Source organism: Panulirus ornatus, chromosome 3, assembly GCF_036320965.1.
Source record: "Panulirus ornatus isolate Po-2019 chromosome 3, ASM3632096v1, whole genome shotgun sequence".
Classification (NCBI taxonomy): domain Eukaryota; kingdom Metazoa; phylum Arthropoda; class Malacostraca; order Decapoda; family Palinuridae; genus Panulirus; species Panulirus ornatus.
This window is the reverse complement of record NC_092226.1, coordinates 12,298,329-12,318,846: the sequence shown is the minus strand read 5'-3', so window position 1 is coordinate 12,318,846 and position 20,518 is coordinate 12,298,329. Positions and strand designations below refer to the sequence as shown.

Sequence of the window (20,518 nt, the reverse complement as noted above, 5' to 3'; positions counted from 1 at the left end):
TTTTTTTTTGTTTTTCTACAGGGATAAATTCATTCCTACAACAACGAATATTCATTATGGAATACCGGAATCAATCGTGGCACAACAGGAAATCAAATTTACTGTTTGACATGAAGGTATGAGGCTATGAGGTGAGTGTTGATAGCCGTGTGTGTGATGATGAGGGTCGGGGGAGAAGGGGAGGGAAGGTGGTGCAGTATGTTGTGAGTGATGGTGTGGAGGGAGGGAGAGGCAGGTGTGCTGGTGATGGTGTGGAGGGAGGGAGAGGCAGGTGTGCTGGTGATGGTGTGGAGGGAGGGAGAGGCAGGTCTGCTGGTGATGGCATGTAGGGAGGGAGAGGCAGTTGTGCTGGTGATGGTGTGGAGGGTGTGAGAGGCAGTTGTGCTGGCGATGGTGTGTAGGGAGGGAGAGGCAAGTCTGCTGGTGATGGTGTGGAGGCTGTGAGAGGCAGTTGTGCTGGCGATGGTGTGGAGGGAGTGAGAGGCAGTTGTACTGGTGATGGTGTGTAGGGAGGGAGAGGCAGGTCTGCTGGTGATGGCGTGGAGGGAGTGAGAGGCAGTTGTACTGGTGATGGCGTGGAGGGAGGGAGAAGCAGTTGTACTGGTGACACAGAACTGGACCAACCATCAGCTTCCTACCTCTCCAATCAAGATAACCTGGCCATCAGCTGAGAATCAAACATTTGCTGTTAGCAGACAAGTCATTTGCCTCACCGCCGCATCTTCAGGACAGCCTGACAGCTCCACAACACCACCAGGACCTGAGTGTGTGGGTGGTGTGACCTGGGCTGCTGTGTCGAGGCGTGACGTTGCTGGCGCGGGGGGCAACAATATAGCACATCGGCGTCTGTAGACGTGCAACGGATGGGCCTCACTCCACGTCAATGCGCTGTAATTCCTCCCCCTTTTTATCGTGATGATTTTGATATCAAAGACGCGCTTGATGTTAAAACGCATCTCATATATATATATATATATATATATATATATATATATATATGATGTTATTCACTCCCTGACGTATAGTTCACATATATTCTATGATGGATGATATATACAGGAACCACACGAGCGAGTATGGGCAGGCGATGGTACACAGAAACTGCCTCGAGAGACATCTTTCTGTTCAGTTCCACATGATGGTGGATGTTGGTATGTTTGTGGATGATGGGCTCCAGGATGACCTGCTCTCGTTATCCGGCTTGTGTGGAGGCTGTACCCGGCATATAACATGGGTATATCGATCAGTATAACGAGTGGAGAAATTTGCTGGAGTCTACCATACAACCGCTTGACCTCAGAGATACTGATTGAAGATAACATAAATTTAAAAGAAACGTATAAAAAGTTGAAAAAAATAAAAAATAACGAGGGGTCAGGCCAATTTCTGGTCTTTTCAACATTTGCCTTAAAGGTATTACACCCACCGACATCCACCGCTGATGAAGAAAGTCTATTTTCAAAATAAAATCTATCTAAAAGCTCAGTCAGGCAGGTCCCTGCAGGTGACATCCGTCAATGCTTTCGCTAAGATGTGTGGGTGTGTGTGTGTGGGTGTGTGGGTGTGTGTGTGTGTGGGTGTGTGGGTGTGTGTGTGAGGGTGTGTGGATGTGTGGGTGTGTGGGTGTGGGTGTGCGTAGAGGCTGTGGGCAGCACTGGATGGCTGAGCGAACGTTGATCCAACTCATGACCTGGTCAGCAGTGTACAGAGGTCAGTAACATGGGGAAGCTGGTATTTGGGGCAAGCATAGGAGGAGTTCGTAAGGGCGGTATGGTCCTTGTGTGTTTTTTGCATGTGTCATTCTTCTTCTTTATCAAGTCTATGATATAAATGTGCACACGAACAGAGGTGATGTTACCTCACAATACGATGATGATGTACATGACATGTAGCTCATCCTCCACCTCTCTGCTGAGTACAGTGGAGATAGAAGACTTTCGTCTCGTTGATTTTCCTGGCTGGCATCACCTGTCTTTAACCTTCCCTCTCCGTCCGTAGGCTGCCATGTTGCCCCTCTCTCTCTGTCTCTCTGTCTCTGTCTGTCTGTCTCTGTCTCTCTCTCTCTCTCTCTCTCTCTCTCTCTCTCTCTCTCTCTCTCTCTCTCTCTCTCTCTCTCTCTGGTGTTGGGGGCCATGGGAGAAGTTCAACCATTCCCTATGGTGAACGTCTTAGTCGGTTAAGTACAGGACCTCAGCGTAGGGATGAGTGGACGCCAGCTCTCAGGGCAGGGATATAGATAGTCGAAGAATGTAATCAAATATGTAGATGGGACAGGAGTAGGTGAGGCAGGACAGAGGTAGTCTGGAGATAAACTTTAAGCCACAGGAAAGCAAAGTTTGGGGCTTCCGTGTGCTGAGGGCGGACTGACACCTTTGTCAAGCTTCCCCATTTTCTATGAACATCGTTTGAGTTGAGCGTCAGGTCAGGAGATGGCGCTGTGTACCTGCTTCTCGACAACACATTATGATTAATACGAACGTGCGACAGTTACAGTTCTTTTTAGTATCCTTTCCAGTCTTGGTTATGTCTTAGTGCTCCCTGGTAATGGAGATGGAGAAGGGTGTGTTTACGTACTTCACAACTCCTCGCGTTTGTTTACCTGAGAATGTGTGTGTGTGTGTGTGTGTGTGTATTGCAATGTGTTGTGATTATAAGGAAATCATACGTCTATATAGAGTCGCCGTGATGCCCGGAGAGAACGTACATTAGGTGATGGCTGTGTATAGGAAGATAATTACCGAGAATTACGTCACCGACCGTCTGCTAACCCTGGCGCCTCGACCCTGACTGACGCCTCACTACCACCACCATCTTGCTCCTGCCAACATTTCATGAGTGACGGTTTACTAGCACCAACATGTGCCACCACCATCATCAACCTGCTCCTGCCAACACCTCATCATGACGCCTCACCACCACCACCACCATCTTGCTCCTGCCAACACCTCATCAGTGACGCCTTACTATCACCATCAACTACCACCGCCACCATCCTGCTCCTGCCAACACCTCAACAGTGACGCCTCACTACCACCTCCACCAACTTGCTCCTGCCAACACGTCATCAGTGATCCATCATATATGGTAAGGCAGACAATATATTGTTGTTTTACGTATGATTATACGTAATATACGAGGTGACTTATGTGTGTGTGTGTGTGTGTGTGTGTGTGTGTGTGTGTGTGTGTACGGTATTTATTGTACTATACGAGTAAGTGTACCATACGGTATTCATTGTACCATACGGGTTTATGTTGTGTGTACGGTACTAACTGTACCATACGAGTTAGCATTACAAAGGTGTACCGTCCTTACTGTACCATACTGGGTAGTATCACCAGGGTACATGGTACCCTACCATACCAGGTGGTATCATGAAAATGAACAAACAAACACATATCTCAGAGCATCTTGTATTTGTTTACCTTCAGCGTTGCTGTTCATCGGTACGTTTTAAATTCTCGGACGTTAACGGAATCGTAGCGACCGAAATTTGAAATCGAGAGAGAAATTTGAATTTAATTTTTCATTCTGTTTTTCGTAAATTGTGAAGTAATTTTTTTTTTCCGTCAGAAACTAAGGCGTATTTTGAGCGAGTGTCTTGAATATGTAACTTTTGTATCATGTAAGTTTACGCTTTAAGTACGTGAAGAGGAAGTAATCCTCATTGTTTGTATATTACAAAGTTGAATTTCGTGGGTATTTGCATCACTCATATCTCGCAATATTTTGGTCCACCTACTGGACATATTTTGTTTGAGTTTGTTTGTATGTACGTCGTGTTTCTGCAAGGCTATAGGTGTTGTCATGGTCTAAACTCCTGTATTATAGTTTAGGTTTGACACCTTGGTTGACACATACACGTGGGTCACGTAAACCTGAAGTGTTGCAATGTTCCTATTCACCCTAGTCACTGTCATGGATCGTCCATAATGTACAAAACAACATTATTTGGTTCACACGGTCATGGATGCCGTCGCTGGTCGACATACTATGGCTCCGGCCTGGCTGTGTTTGTCTGAATGTAGCCACCACAGGAGCGGAGTGGGAGGTGCGGGTGGCGTTATCTGTGTGAGGGAGGGAGGGAGGGAAGTGAGGCTGGGCGTCCGGCCTGGCGAGGTGTGGACTGGTGCTGGTGGCGGGGTCTGTAGGCGGAGGTGGTGTTGGGTCGTCCATAGTGAGGCGTTGGGCCGTCCTTAATGAGGTGTTGGTGAGCCTGTGGGATGTTTGTATACAGGCGTGGGTCGTAGGGTGGAGCCCGTCCGTGGGGAGGTGTTGGCGGACTTACAGGGCGTCCCTTATAGGCGTGAGGCAAGGGCCGTCAGTAAGACACGTACTCCTTCCTCGCATCGCAGGTGAGGAGTGACGCCATCTACTGACAGCAGATGACGACCATTACCCGTAAGGTGTTCCTCATATATGACCATATACGTCTTGCCCCTCAAACATGTGGTTCCTGATGATAGTTAGAACGTTAGACATGAGAGGCCAGCAATCCCAAACGTTTGTTTGAATGTTGACAAAGTTGTTCTGAAGCAGAGGACTAAGTAGTTCTTGTGTGTTGTTCTGGCGGTGTTGGCTGAGGTCTTGTCTGACAATTTTGTTTGTGGAGACTCCAGGGTCTCTGGTCTACTTCAGTCGCCTTCTACAACACCCAGGCAGTACGAACGTATAAATCTTTCTACCATACCCCAGGGTCATATATATATATATATATATTATATATATATATATATATATATATATATATATATATATATATATATATATATATATATATTATCCCTGGGGATAGGGGAGAAAGAATACTTCCCACGTATTCCCTGCGTGTCGTAGAAGGCGACTAAAAGGGAAGGGAGCGGGGGGCTGGAAATCCTCCCCTCTTGGTTTTTTTTTTTTTCATTTTCCAAACGAAGGGACAGAGAAGGGGGCCAGGTGAGGATAGTCCCTCAAAGGTCCAATCCTCTGTTCTTAACGCAACCTCGCTAATGCGGGAAATGGCGAATAATTTGAAAGAAAGAATATATATATATATATATATATATATATATATATATATATATATATATATATATATATATATATATATATATATATTAGTATTCTTCTCTCTCATGGGAAGGAGGGGATCTGGACCCACAAACATCCCAGTAAATCCTCAGTTCGTCCAAACAAATTCTACTAAATCTTCTCTCGCATTGTAACGTGTACAGCAGAGATTTGTGTCTGTACTGCACCACGTACACTTCTAGTGGACATGGATCTGTATAGCACCACGTACACTTCCAGTGGACGTATCTGTACACCGCAAAGTACACCTCCAGTGGACATGTATCTGTACATTTCCAGTATCAGTTTAGTGCTAAGTACACTTTCAGTACCTCGTACACTTCCAATTGCCACATCTGTACACTGCCAATTACACTTCCAGTACACGTACACTCCCAGCGAACACACAGAAGTCTCTGGACCCAGAATAGTATTAGAATGATAGATAAATACAGGATAGATATATTTATATTGCTCCCAATGGCTAAAAATAATAATGTGTTTGATTTGAGCAACATTTTCCCCATTTGGTTTTGTGGAGCTTTGCTTGACATTTGTCGTCCTTCATCATGACAGGTGTAACATTTTGTTGCCATATTGGCAATAAAACCTTTTCTCTGTGTTTGTCTGTTTGTTGTGTGGCTGTTGAAACTGGCGCCATGTGAACAAATTGAACACCGTAGTTACGTTTATTGAAATCATTGGACTATGACCAACTGTGCCGCGCGAACTGGGTTCATAATAAACTTGTGTCTTTACTGAAGAGAGAGCGAACATGTGTATTGCTGGGAGGTGTATTGGATGTATTGCTGGGAGGTGTACTGGGTGTATTGCTGGGTGATAAACTGGGTGTATTGCTGGATGATAAACTGGGTGTATTGCTGTGTGATATACTAGGTGTATTGCTGGGTGATATACTGGGTGTATTGCTGGGTGATATACTGGGTGTATTGCTGGGTGATAAACTGGGTGTATTGCTGGATGATAAACTGGGTGTATTGCTGTGTGATATACTAGGTGTATTGCTGGGTGATATACTAGGTGTATTGCTGGGTGATATACTAGGTGTATTGCTGGGTGATATACTAGGTGTATTGCTGGGTGATATACTGGGTGTATTGCTGGGTGATATACTGGGTGTATTGCTGGGTGATAAACTGGGTGTATTGCTGGATGATAAACTGGGTGTATTGCTGTGTGATATACTAGGTGTATTGCTGGGTGATATACTAGGTGTATTGCTGGGTGATATACTAGGTGTATTGCTGGGTGATATACTGGGTGTATTGCTGGGTGATATATTGGGTGTATTGCTGGGTGATATACTAGGTGTATTGCTGGGTGATATACTAGGTGTATTGCTGGGTGATATATTGGGTGTATTGCTGGGTGATATACTAGGTGTATTGCTGGGTGATATATTGGGTGTATTGCTGGGTAATATATTGGGTGTATTGCTGGGTGATATACTAGGTGTATTGCTGGGTGATATACTGGGTGTATTGCTGGGTGATATACTAGGTGTATTGCTGGGTGATATACTAGGTGTATTGCTGGGTGATATACTAGGTGTATTGCTGGGTGATATATTGGGTGTATTGCTGGGTAATATATTGGGTGTATTGCTGGGAGGTGTATTGGGTGTATTGCTGGGAGATATACTGGGTGTATTGCTGGGTGATATACTAGGTGTATTGCTGGATGATATACTAGGTGTATTGCTGGGTGATATACTAGGTGTATTGCTGGGTGATATACTGGGTGTATTGCTGGGTGATATACTAGGTGTATTGCTGGGTGATATACTGGGTGTATTGCTGGGTGATATACTAGGTGTATTGCTGGGTGATATACTAGGTGTATTGCTGGGTGATATACTAGGTGTATTGCTGGGTGATATACTGGGTGTATTGCTGGGTGATATACTGGGTGTATTGCTGGGTGATATACTAGGTGTATTGCTGGGTGATATACTAGGTGTATTGCTGGGTGATATACTAGGTGTATTGCTGGGTGATATACTAGGTGTATTGCTGGGTGATATACTGGGTGTATTGCTGGGTGATATACTGGGTGTATTGCTGGGTGATATACTAGGTGTATTGCTGGGTGATATACTGGGTGTATTGCTGGGTGATATACTGGGTGTATTGCTGGGTGATATACTAGGTGTATTGCTGGGTGATATACTAGGTGTATTGCTGGGTGATATACTAGGTGTATTGCTGGGTGATATACTAGGTGTATTGCTGGGTGATATACTAGGTGTATTGCTGGGTGATATACTAGGTGTATTGCTGGGTGATATACTGGGTGTATTGCTGGGTGATATACTGGGTGTATTGCTGGGTGATATACTAGGTGTATTGCTGGGTGATATACTAGGTGTATTGCTGGGTGATATACTAGGTGTATTGCTGGGTGATATACTAGGTGTATTACTGGGTGATATACTGGGTGTATTGCTGGGTGATATACTGGGTGTATTGCTGGGTGATATACTGGGTGTATTGCTGGGTGATATACTGGGTGTATTGCTGGGTGATATACTAGGTGTATTGCTGGGTGATATACTAGGTGTATTGCTGGGTGATATACTAGGTGTATTGCTGGGTGATATACTGGGTGTATTGCTGGGTGATATACTGGGTGTATTGCTGGGTGATATACTAGGTGTATTGCTGGGTGATATACTGGGTGTATTGCTGGGTGATATACTAGGTGTATTGCTGGGTGATATACTGGGTGTATTGCTGGGTGATATACTAGGTGTATTGCTGGGTGATATACTGGGTGTATTGCTGGGTGATATACTAGGTGTATTGCTGGGTGATATACTGGGTGTATTGCTGGGTGATATACTGGGTGTATTGCTGGGTGATATACTGGGTGTATTGCTGGGTGATATACTAGGGTGTATTGCTGGGTGATATACTGGGTGTATTGCTGGGTGATATACTAGGTGTATTGCTGGGTGATATACTGGGTGTATTGCTGGGTGATATACTAGGTGTATTGCTGGGTGATATACTGGGTGTATTGCTGGGTGATATACTAGGTGTATTTCTGGGTGATATACTGGGTGTATTGCTGGGTGATATACTAGGTGTATTGCTGGGTGATATACTGGGTGTATTGCTGGGTGATATACTAGGTGTATTGCTGGGTGATATACTGGGTGTATTGCTGGGTGATATACTGGGTGTATTGCTGGGTGATATACTGGGTGTATTGCTGGGTGATATACTAGGTGTATTGCTGGGTGATATACTAGGTGTATTGCTGGGTGATATACTAGGTGTATTGCTGGGTGATATACTAGGTGTATTGCTGGGTGATATACTGGGTGTATTGCTGGGTGATATACTAGGTGTATTGCTGGGTGATATACTGGGTGTATTGCTGGGTGATATACTAGGTGTATTGCTGGGTGATATACTGGGTGTATTGCTGGGTGATATACTGGGTGTATTGCTGGGTGATATACTAGGTGTATTGCTGGGTGATATACTAGGTGTATTGCTCGGTGATATACTGGGTGTATTGCTGGGTGATATACTGGGTGTATTGCTGGGTGATATACTGGGTGTATTGCTGGGTGATATACTGGGTGTATTGCTGGGTGATATACTAGGTGTATTGCTGGGTGATATACTAGGTGTATTGCTGGGTGATATACTAGGTGTATTGCTGGGTGATATACTAGGTGTATTGCTGGGTGATATATTGGGTGTATTGCTGGGTGATATACTAGGTGTATTGCTGGGAGATATACTGGGTGTATTGCTGGGTGATATACTGGGTGTATTGCTGGGAGATATACTGGGTGTATTGCTGGGAGATATACTGGGTGTATTGCTGGGTGATATACTGGGTGTATTGCTGGGTGATATACTAGGTGTATTGCTGGGAGATATACTGGGTGTATGCTAGCAAGTATAAGGTATACTGGGTGTATTGCTGGGAGGTATAACGTAAGATAGGTGTTTGTCTAGAAGGTATGTATGTATGTATGTATGTATGTATGTATGTATGTATGTATGTATGTATAGAACGTATAGTAGGTGCATTGTTATGAGGCATCATGTATATTAAGTGTACTCCGAGGAGGTATACTTCAAGTTTTATTATATACTGTATTAGTAAGAGGTATGATGTATAGTGAGTGTATTGTTATGAGGTGTAATGTTCCTAGGTGTATTGCTAGGAAGTATTGTGTAAACCAGATATATTGCTAGGAGTTTATATATTCTTATACTAGGTGTAATACTAAGGAGGTATAATATATACTAAGTGTATTATTGGGAAGTATGATGTATACTGAGTGTATTGCTAGGTGTAATGTATTCCGGGTGTATTGTTAGGAAATATAATGTATACTAGTTGTTTTGCTAGGAGATATGATGTATACTGGGCGTATTGCTAGATGTATACTGGGTATACTGCTCGCAGGTATGATACATATCAGGATATATGATGCATACTAGGAGCACTTACGAGATATGATACACACTAACATATAAAAGTATGATCAGGGGTAGTATAACTCATACCAACGTATCAGAGTATGTTATGAGACAGCATATTCCTCTCCGAGTCAAAGTATATGAGAAGGGAGTATACTATTGTTAGTCTGTATAACTGTATATGTTAAATGATACACTCATAAGACAGTGATGTTACATAATATGTGAGGCGTAAGACAGTGATGTTACATAATATGTGAGGCGTTAGACAGTGATGTTACATAATATGTGAGGCGTCAGACGGGGATGTTACATGATATGTGAGGCGTAAGACAGTTATGTTACATAATATCTGTGGCGTAAGACAGTGATGTTACGCATTATGTGAGGCATAAGACAGTGATGTTACATAATATGTGAGGCGTAAGACAGTGATGTTACGCATTATGTGAGGCATAAGACAGTGATGTTACGCATTATGTGAGGCGTCAGACATTGGGTAACCTGATCGTGTTTTGTACCTGTCTTGCACCTGTAGGTCGAAGTGATAGTTTCCCCTGGGGTGTTCTGAAGCCGGGGGATATGCAAATGAGAATGGTTGATCTGCCTGGGAACTGGTCTGGAGGAACAACAGTAATTTGCATAATTCCAATTTTCAAACCCTTCAGGAAGAGGAAGTTCTTTTTCATACATGTTTGCCATTTCCCGCGTCAGCGAGGTAGCGCCAGGAACAGACGAAGAAATTGGTCATTTGTTCACATCTACACTCAAGTTGTTACATATAATGCACTTTGTCCACTAGATCCCACTGTCTTTTCCTGGTTTTCTACCGACCGCTTCATATGCCTTGGTTCAGTCCATGGACAGCACGTCGTCCCCTATACGACACATTGCTTTTATTCAATCCATCCCTTGCTCGCCTCGCACCCTCCTGCACGTTAAGGCTCCAGACCTTCAGTCTCCTCCTTGGTTTTTTTCCCCTTGTCCTTTTTTTCCCCCTACCTCCGCATTTATACCTTCTTCGTCATTCTCTCTTCTCTCATCCTCTCTAAAAGTCCAAAGTATATTATCACACCTTCATCAGCTCTCTCCACACACTACTACATCTCTATCATTTCTTATGAGATCAACCCTCCTTACACCACTTGCTGTCCTCAAAAATGACATTTCCAACAGATTCATCGTCTTCTTTACATTACGCCTCGCATCCCCATAGCACCGATGGGACTACTATACCATCAAACGTACCCATTTGTCTCCTTGAAGACAGTGATCCTGTCTTTCCACACAATTAGGATCTTTGTGTCCTCACCCACCTTATGGCTCACCTCAGCTTCCATGGTTCCATCCGCTGCCATGTTCACTCCCAGGTGTATAAAATTCACTACATTCTCTATATTCTATCTATTCAAACTCACTCTCTAGATAATTTGTCTGTCCTCACTACTAAACCAAATAACTTTGCTTTTATTCAGATTTACTCTCAACTTTCTCCTTTCACACACACTCTCGCAAACTCTGACAATCAGCTTCTGCAGTTTCTCACTCGAATCTGCAACCAACGCTGTATCATCAGAAAACAACAACTGACTCACGTCCCAGGCCTCCCATGCCCAGCAGACTGCATACCTGCTCCTCTCTCTAAGATGCTCGCATTTACCTTCCTCGCCATCCCATATAGAAATAAGTTAAACATCCATGGTGACGTCACACATCCTTGACGCAGACCCACCCTCATCTGAACCACTCATCCTCCTCCCTTTCTACTCGCAGTGATTCTTCACTCTCTTGATAAAAGCTTCTCACTGCTTCTGTCAGCTTTCCTTCGACACCTCACATTCACAACGCCTTCCAGAGAACCTATCAGGCCCACCAGATCTGTAAACTCTACATACATGTACTTTATAGATATTTCTCGCAAACAGTCGTGAAAGCAATCACCTGATCGCCACGTCTTCTACCACTCCTGAAACCACATTGTTCCTCCCCAGTCTAAATCTCTGTGCATGCCGCCATGCCCTCAGTTACCATTTTCACTCCAGGGGTCGTACCTTCGTGCTCCAGGAGTCGTACCGTCAAGCCCCAGGAGTCATACCGTCGAGCCCCAGGGGTCGTACCGTCGTGCCCCTGGAGTCGACCGTCGTGCCCCAGGAGTCGTACCGTCGTGCTCCAGGAGTCGTACCGTCGTGCTCCAGGGGTCGTACCGTCGTGCTCCAGGGGTCGTACCGTCGAGCCCCAGGAGTCGTACCGTCGTGCTCCAGGAGTCGTACCGTCGTGCTCCAGTTGTACCGTCGTGCCCCAGGAGTCGTACCGTCGTGCCCCAGGAGCACAGCAGCGCTCGGGGATCAAAAGTTTACCATCAGTTTCAATTATTTAGAATTTGGAAATGCATGATGAAAAAATATATACACATACTATTTCGCGCACTTCATTTCTGAGGATATTTGTTAACGAAAACATAAATTAACGTAAATTAAGGGAAGGCGTTTGGTAAATAATCAAGGGTAACTTAGTAGGTAAATCAACGTAAATTAAGGAAAGGCGTTTGGTAAATAATCAAGGGTAGTTTGGTGCGTAAATTAACGTAAATTAAGGAAAGGCGTTTGGTAAATAATCAAGGGTAGCTTAGTGCGTAAATCAACGTAAATTAAGAGAAGACGTTTGGTAAATAATCAAGGGTAGCTTAGTGCGTAAATCAACGTAAATTAAGGAAAGGCGTTTGGTAAATAATCAAGGGTAGATTAGTGCGTAAATCAACGTAAATTAAGGGAAGACGTTTGGTAAATAATCATGGGTAGCTTAGTACGTAAATTAACGTAAATTAAGGAAAGGCGTTTGGTAAATAATCAAGGGTAGCTTAGTACGTAAATTAACGTAAATTAAGGGAAGACATTTGGTAAATAATCAAGGGTAGCTTAGTACGTAAATTAACGTAAATTAAGGAAGGCGTTTGGTAAATAATCAAGGGTAGCTTAGTGCGTAAATTAACGTAAATTTAGGGAAGGCGTTTGGTAAATAATCAAGGGTAGCTTAGTACGTAGCGAGAGTGTGTGATCTTAAGACTTATCTTCACCTCCTGACGAAGGTGTTGATTGTAAGACTCGGCTGGTGGGTGGAACGGAACGCTGCCGGCCTTAACGACCCCTTCCCCTGGTAGTTAAGATAGGTCTTATTAAAGACCAAACAACCGATCAACGCGAACCATCATGTGTGTCATATCCATACCTGGTGTTATGTTGGTTGGTAAATGTGGAGTTTTGTTACCAAGATCTCGTCTCTCTCTCTCTCTCTCTCTCTCTCTCTCTCTCTCTCTCTCTCTCTCTATATATATATATATATATATATATATATATATATATATATCCCTCATTGTTACAGCGCCTGTACGTAGCTGCCTCCCCCCAGGCTGGCTGGGAGGGTGGGAGGAGCCGGTGTAGGGCGGTGGTGTGGTGGTGGTGGGCCTCAGCCATTCCCGTGATTGCTCCCTCCTCCGCCGCCCCACACAACACACACACATACACACACACCAGCAGCCACAGTGGCGCGTGCTCCTCCTACCAAGTCGCTTATTTGATATATCATGATAATGCGACACTCTCTCTCTCTCTCTCTCTCTCTCTCTCTCTCTCTCTCTCTCTCTCTCTCTCTCTCTCTCTCTCCTCCATCGGCAGCCAACAAACATTTCGTATGTACACAATACACAAACACCGTTTACCAGGGTTTGAAAGTTTGTGTTGTCTTTCATCCAACGGTGTTTGAAAACAAGTTGACGTCATAAAAGAAAACGGGGGTGGAAGAGGCTGCCACTGGGCTCACACCCTTGCCAGACGTGTTGACGTACACACGACTAATGAAGGTAACTAAGACTCTTCGATCATATGTACAATGTTCAAGCAGAGAACTTAGGATCTCTCTCTCTCTCTCTCTCTCTCTCTCTCTCTCTCTCTCTCTCTCTCTCTCTCTCTCTCTCTCTCTCTCTCTCCCATCCGCAGCCAACAAACATTTCGTATGTACACAATACACAAACACGGTGTTTGAAAACAAGTTGACGTCATAAAAGAAAACGGGGGTGGAAGAGGCTGCCACTGGGCTCACACCCTTGCCAGACGTGTTGACGTACACACGACTAATGAAGGTAACTTAGACTCTTCGATCATATGTACAATGTTCAAGCAGAGAACTTAGGATCTCTCTCTCTCTCTCTCTCTCTCTCTCTCTCTCTCTCTCTCTCTCTCTCTCTCTCTCTCTCATCGGCGACCAGCACATATTTCACATATGTAGTTATAAGGCCTCAAATTCCCCCCCCCCCCCCCCCCAACCATCTAGCTGAGAAAACCTAATCAGGAAGACTGATTTAGATTGACTCCTGACGATGAGGAGAAAATTCACACGACAGATGATATAAAAAACGCAGGGGAGACTAAAATTGTAGAAAATGGAGGAAGACAAATTATAGAAAACGGAGAGACTGTAGTTTAGAAAATGGAGGGAGACTAAACTAATAGAAAATAGGGAGACTCATATTATAGAAAATGGAGGGGAGATTAAGATTACAGAAAATGGAGAGGACTAGAATGATTGAAAATGGAAGGGAAACTAAGATTATAGAAAATGGAGAGGACTAGAATTATTGAAAATGGAAGGGAGAAAGAAATTGAAAATGGAGGAAAGTAAAATTATTGAAAATGGAGGGGAGACTAAGATTATAGACAATGAGGGAGACTAAAATTATAGAAAATAGAGGGAGACTGAAATCATAGAAAATAGAGGGGACTAAACTTATCGAAAACGGAGGGGAAACAAAGTTTATAGAAAACGGAGGGGAGACGAAAATTCTCTGGGGTCCCATAGGAAGACACACTCACAGTTGATATGTTTAATTAAACAAAATGATTATTATCATCATTAATGTGGTTTCATGATACGAATGTAAACCAACTTGAGAACATGTATGTTTACCTCCAGTGAACTGACGAATGGGGATCATAAACATCACTTGGTAACATCAGTCTTCAGGAGTAAGTTGCTGCTATGTGAGCAGTGAGGGTAGAACAGCTGTGTGAGCAGTGAGGGTAGAACAGCTGTGTGAGCACCATCAGGAGAGACCTGGGTTGTGTAGCTGGCAATCCTATGTTCCTTTACCTCCCTCAGTCAAACAGACAGATGGAGTTAATGAGTTAAAAGGAGACCAATATACACCAAACAACCTTCCCACAGTAAACTGGCACAGACATAGACACTTCGTTATATTGTTAACCCGTCCGTTCCGTTGGGTCTGTATTTCTTCTACGCAGCGGGGAAGAGAGTGGATGGATCATGGAACGAAGGATAAGGTCAGGTCGCAGGGTAAAATATGCTCATGGTCAAGGAACGAGAGTTAAAGTAATATGACAATGAAGACAGGAGACTACAAGCCGAGTGCTGGACCTAGATGTATAGTCAGTGTTTGAGCCCGTTAGCTGTGGCTGGTCCAACCCGACCACGAAGCCGCTACAGAGGGGAAGGGCTGGTGCTAGACCTACAGTGAGGTGTAGAGTGAGGCGGTGTGACGTGTGGTCACGTCCTCGGCTGGTGAGGGAGGAACCCTAGCCCAGCCATCCTAGGGGCTTCATGAACTGTCTCACTGGACGTGTGAACGACCCACTCTGATCCGAGATGTATTGAATCATTTCATCATTGTGAACCTTTCGTTCACTTTCATCATGATGTATATACTGGCAGCATCATCATGATGTGTATACTGGCAGCATCATCATGATGTATATACTGGCAGCATCATCATGATGTATATACTGGCAGCATCATCATGATGTATATACTGGCAGCATCATCATGATGTATATACTGGCAGCATCATGATGTATATACTGGCAACATCATCATGCTGTGTTTACTAACACATGATGATGTATATACTGGCAGAAGAGGTCTATTGCTTATTCAACAACCAATGTTGACATCTTCGGTGCAAAAACATAATGATGAAAAACGATCCTTTGTACACAAACCATACATGAGTTATATATAGTGATGATGAATTATGACAGTGACAGATACAAATACACTTGACACACACACACGCACACACACACACACACACACACACACACACACACACACACAGACAGACAGACAGACAGACAGACAGACAGACACACACACACACACACACACACACACACACACACACACACACACACACACACACACACACACGTTCTTGTGTAGCAATTTGGTACTTCCTGAATTTAGACTATTCAGAACATTAAATTGTGCGATCACAACAAACAGTAAACTCTTCATCAAACTTGATGAATTAATTGAAATAACTTTCCTTAATACGCTGAGTTTTAATTAGACTCGTCTTTCTCTTCCGCTTCCATTAACAGACAATGCAATACTTAAGGTGAACTTGGCCATCATCAGGACTTGAGCTTCTCTGACAAAAATTCCTGGAGGTGTTTTGAGGCTGCGGGTGGTGGCGGCGGAGGCGGAGGTGTGGGGTAGTGAGGGAGGCAGATGTGGCGGGTGGCGGCGGAGGAGGAGGTGTGGGGTAGTGAAGGAGGCAGATGTGGCGGGTGGCGGCGGAGGTAGAGGTGTGGGGTAGTGAGGGAGGCAGATGTGGCGGGTGGCGGCGGAGGTGGAGGTGTGGGGTAGTGAGGGAGGCAGATGTGGCGGGTGGCGGCGGAGGTGGAGGTGTGGGGTATGGAGAGGGGGAGGGGGGGGCTGGGGGGCTGAGCTGGGGCGTCGGCTGGTGGTGGTGTAGGGGCTGGGGGAGGACGTACGGGGAGGTGGTGGTATGGCGGTTGACTGTCTCTTTACGTCCTGCATGGTCTGACCCGCACCTATCTCTTGTGATTATCATAACGTGACATGTGTAACTCGCGGTGTAGGTAGGTATGTATGCGTGGAGTCAGCATAACTGGGTCGCACCGTCGTTGTCCAAGGGTTGATAAGGTTATGTGTGACAGACTGTAGCAGACTGTACCCGGCAGTAACTCTCAGAACCAAGACTGTAGCAGACTGTACCCAGCAGTAACTCTCAGAATCAAGACTGTAGCAGACTGTACCCAGCATAACTCTTAGAAATAACATCTCAGGACGTCTTACAAATATATGATTGATCGGAGACGTAACCATGAGACGCTGTTGTATACTTTAAATATATTCAGAATATTAATTAGTAAATCATGAATCCACTTTAACAAGTGCTCAAATATCTCTATTTGATATACATTAAGCGAAACGATAATTCCTGTATATTTTGTGTGATGTTTAAAGTACATCACACACACACACTCGCGGATTCAACAGTGTGTCGTCGTGTCCTGGGTCGGTATGGATGGATAAGGACGCCAGTCATGTGCAGTACGACAACTGCGGTGCAATGTTGTTGTCATCTGAATTGTTTGTTGTCAGTGAAGATGGAAAAAAAAGAAAAAGAAAACGGGTTATTACAGGATGATACATCTTTAAATAAATGAATAAAGGACGTGATATAAAGGGAAGTGTTTTTTTTCTTAAAGAAGTTAAATATATGTATTGCCTTTTACTGTGACAAACTTATCGCCTTCTGTAAAGGCTTTGAAGACGCTGAAATCACTGTATATATATATATATATATATATATCTTAAGAGCCAAACTTTCCTGGTCATTAGGCCCGGTACAAGCGTGCCAAAGATCACCAAACTTGGACCAACTGGGAACAAACTTTCCCTAACTGCAATAAATACAAGTTGAGGAAGAATGTTCGTCCTGCCACTCAACCTGGTCACTTCCAGTCCAGGCTGGTCCTCCTGGGTAGCCAGTCGCGCCAGTGAGGTGGAGAGGTGCGCGTGAGGCTAGGTTAGTAGGAACCGACGACTGGCTCCTTGTTGTGGGTTATTACAGCACTTATGATTGTGTGCTGTTGTTAGGATCCGTAGACTGCCTCCTTGTTACGGGTTATTACAACACTTATGATTGTGTGCTGTTGTTAGGATCCGACGACTGCCTCCTTGTTACGGGTTATTACAACACTTATGATTGTGTGCTGTTGTTAGGATCCGACGACTGCCTCCTTGTTACGGGTTATTACAACAGTTATGGTTGTGTTCTGTTGCTGGAGTACCTGGTGGAACACATATCTGTAGCTGTGTTGTGTTGGTTAGTTATGACCACTTACTGAGGTGGATGATAATATATTCACACGCTGATTGTATATATATGTATAAAATGATACATAGAGAAAAAAAGAGACATCGTAACATGAGAGAAATTGTAGCTCAAACTATGATCATTTGACTCACAATCATATTCTGCTTTGAGATTAGCGATAGATGAAATGGAGATGAAAAAAACTTATGAATGAAATCATTTGAATACATATAGTCCTGTTTACATAAATCTAATCAAAGATCAATTTCATTCGTTTTCTTTAAAAAAAAGAAAACAGGTTTCAGTGCGTTGTAATGGCGGGAAAAGACTATAAACATTTCCCTCGCCGTCGTCTATATAAAGTTAGTAGAGCGGCCGTTATGAGGGAGTTGTGTGAGGCTGGGAGGTAATACTGGTAATGGATGGCCCCTCAGAGGGGAGGGAGAGAGGGAGAGCTGCCTGCTGTTATCCTCCCTTCACTCAGGTTACTCCCTCAAACTTTCACTCCCCGGTACCCCTTCTTCCCCGTCCTACTTCCCACCCCCCTCCCCCCCTCCCAGTATTCTCTCCCTCCTCCCTCCCAATCCACTCACCCTCCTCCCTCCCTATCCTCTCTCCCTCCTCCCTCCCTATCCTCTCTCCCTCCTCCCTCCCTATCCTCTCTCCCTCCTCCCTCCCTATCCTCTCTCCCTCCTCCCTCCCTATCCTCTCTCCCTCCTTCCTCCCCATCCTCTCTCCCTCCTCCCTTCCTATCCTCTCTCCCTCCTCCCTTCCTATCCTCTCTCCCTCCTCCCTCCCTATCCTCTCTCCCTCCCCATCCTCTCTCCCACTTCCCTTCCCTTCCTCCCGTCCTCCTTCCTACAGACGTCAGTGCCACTATTTACAAGGCTACCATCGCCAGTGCCACCATTTACAAGGCTACACACGTCAGTGCCACCATTTACAAGGCTACACACGTCAGTGCCACCATTTACAAGGCTACACACGTCAGTGCCACCATTGACAAAGCTACACACGTCAGTGCCACCATTTACAAGGCTAAACACGTCAGTGCCACCATCTACAAGGCTAAACACACCAGTTACCAACATTTACGTATAAGGACGTAACATCAGAACGTTACATGATGCAGTCACAACATACATCAGGAATGCTGAGGCAAAGTTCAACCCATGTAACCTTTGAGCTGCTCCCGTCCACAGCTCCCGGTGCACAAGTCAAGAAAGTCGCACACTCAGGTGTTGACATACGTCATCATTGATACGTACATGCAACTCTCGACCTAATTGCGTATTCTATATAGTATTGCCATCCATTACCGGTACATGGTTTATACCAGACTGATTATCATGGGTCGTATAATTACGGGACACACACTCCATCATCCGTACTTGTAATATTGCAAGTGGCAATCTCACACTCACGAACTAAGTGGGAATAAGTCATAGATTAATAGGTACTGGTTTTGTTCTGAAGTACTTAAAGACGAATGAGAATCTATGATATTTCGGGTTATCGAGGCACAGCACTGCCTGAACAGACGAGGAAAAGGCCACATCTACTCTCATCCATTATTTAGCTGTCATGTGTAATGCACTAAAACCACAGCTCCCCACCCACATCCAGGCCCCACAGACCTTTCCATGGTTTACCCTGAACGCTTTACATGCTCTGGTTCAATCCACTGACAGCACATCGATCCCAGTATATACCACATCGTTCCAATTCATTCTACTCCGTGCTAGCCTTTCACACTCCTGCATGTTCAGGCCCCGATCGCTCAAAATCTTTTTCACTACATCCTTCCACCTCCAATTTGGTCTCCCGTTTCTTGTTCCCTCCACTTCTGACACATATATCCTCTTTGTTGGCCTTTCCTCACTCATTCTCTCCATATGTCGTACCATTTCAACACACCCTCTTCAGCTCCCTCAACCACACTTTTTATTACCACACATCTCTCTTACCCTTTAATTGCTTACTCGATCAAACCACCTCACACAACATATTGACCTCAGACATTTCATTTTCAACACATCCACCCTTCTCCGCACAACCCTATCTATAGCCCATGCCTCGCAACCATACAATATTGCTGGGACTACTATTCATTCAATATACTCATTTTTGCCTCTATTTCCACACATTCTTCATCGCTCCTTTTGTTAAACACTGGTACCTGATGAGGAGGATTGTCTCCACGAAACATGTCGTGCCACAGGTATAGAAAAATTCCATGTTAAATAAAATTGTATGAACTCCTACTGAAGTGCAATTTCACCATACTATCTTCACAGATATGTGTGGCGGGGTGGCTACTAGAATGGATGAAGGCAGCAGGTATGAATATGTACATGTATACATATGTATATGTTTGTGTATGTCTATGTATGCATACGTTGAAATGTATATATATGTATATGTGTGTGTGTGGGCGTTTATGTATATACATGTGTATGTGTGTGGGTTGGGCAATTCCTTGTTTGTTTCCTTGCGCTACCTCCCTAACGCAGGAGACGGCGATTAAGTATAATGATATAATATAATATATGATATACATATAATTAGTCTGGCTATCAAGATATCGTTTATATGTTCTTCGTGTTTCCCCCAAATCTTCTTGCCAGTTCCCCTTTTAACTTTCATGTTACCCCAGAGCTTCTTACCTCTCAAACACGTCAGTGGAGCTGCCTGGCGAGGTTTATCAAACGAATGCCTCTCTCTCTCTCTCTCTCTCTCTCTCTCTCTCTCTGTGTGTGTGTGTGTGGCTCCTCAGCAATCACTACACACATCAGGTTGGTGTGAACTGCTTCCCAGCCGCCTACGTAAGTCCTCTCTACCACCAGCAGCTACCTACCTGCCAGGC

At 44.5% G+C, this 20,518-nt stretch overlaps 1 long non-coding RNA gene across 2 annotated transcripts in view; it reads left to right on the top strand.

The window, feature by feature from the left end:
• The first annotated feature begins 2,677 nt into the window (after window positions 1-2,677).
• Window positions 2,678-20,518, top strand: part of LOC139760472 (uncharacterized) — a 178,675-nt gene continuing 160,834 nt past the window's right edge. The window contains exons 1-2 of one of the 2 annotated variants that reach the window (XR_011715350.1): window positions 2,678-2,952; window positions 3,018-3,084. This is a non-coding gene — a long non-coding RNA (uncharacterized lncRNA). Of the gene's footprint in view, window positions 3,085-20,518 lie in introns of both variants that reach the window. The other variant, XR_011715349.1, reaches the window with a different exon arrangement.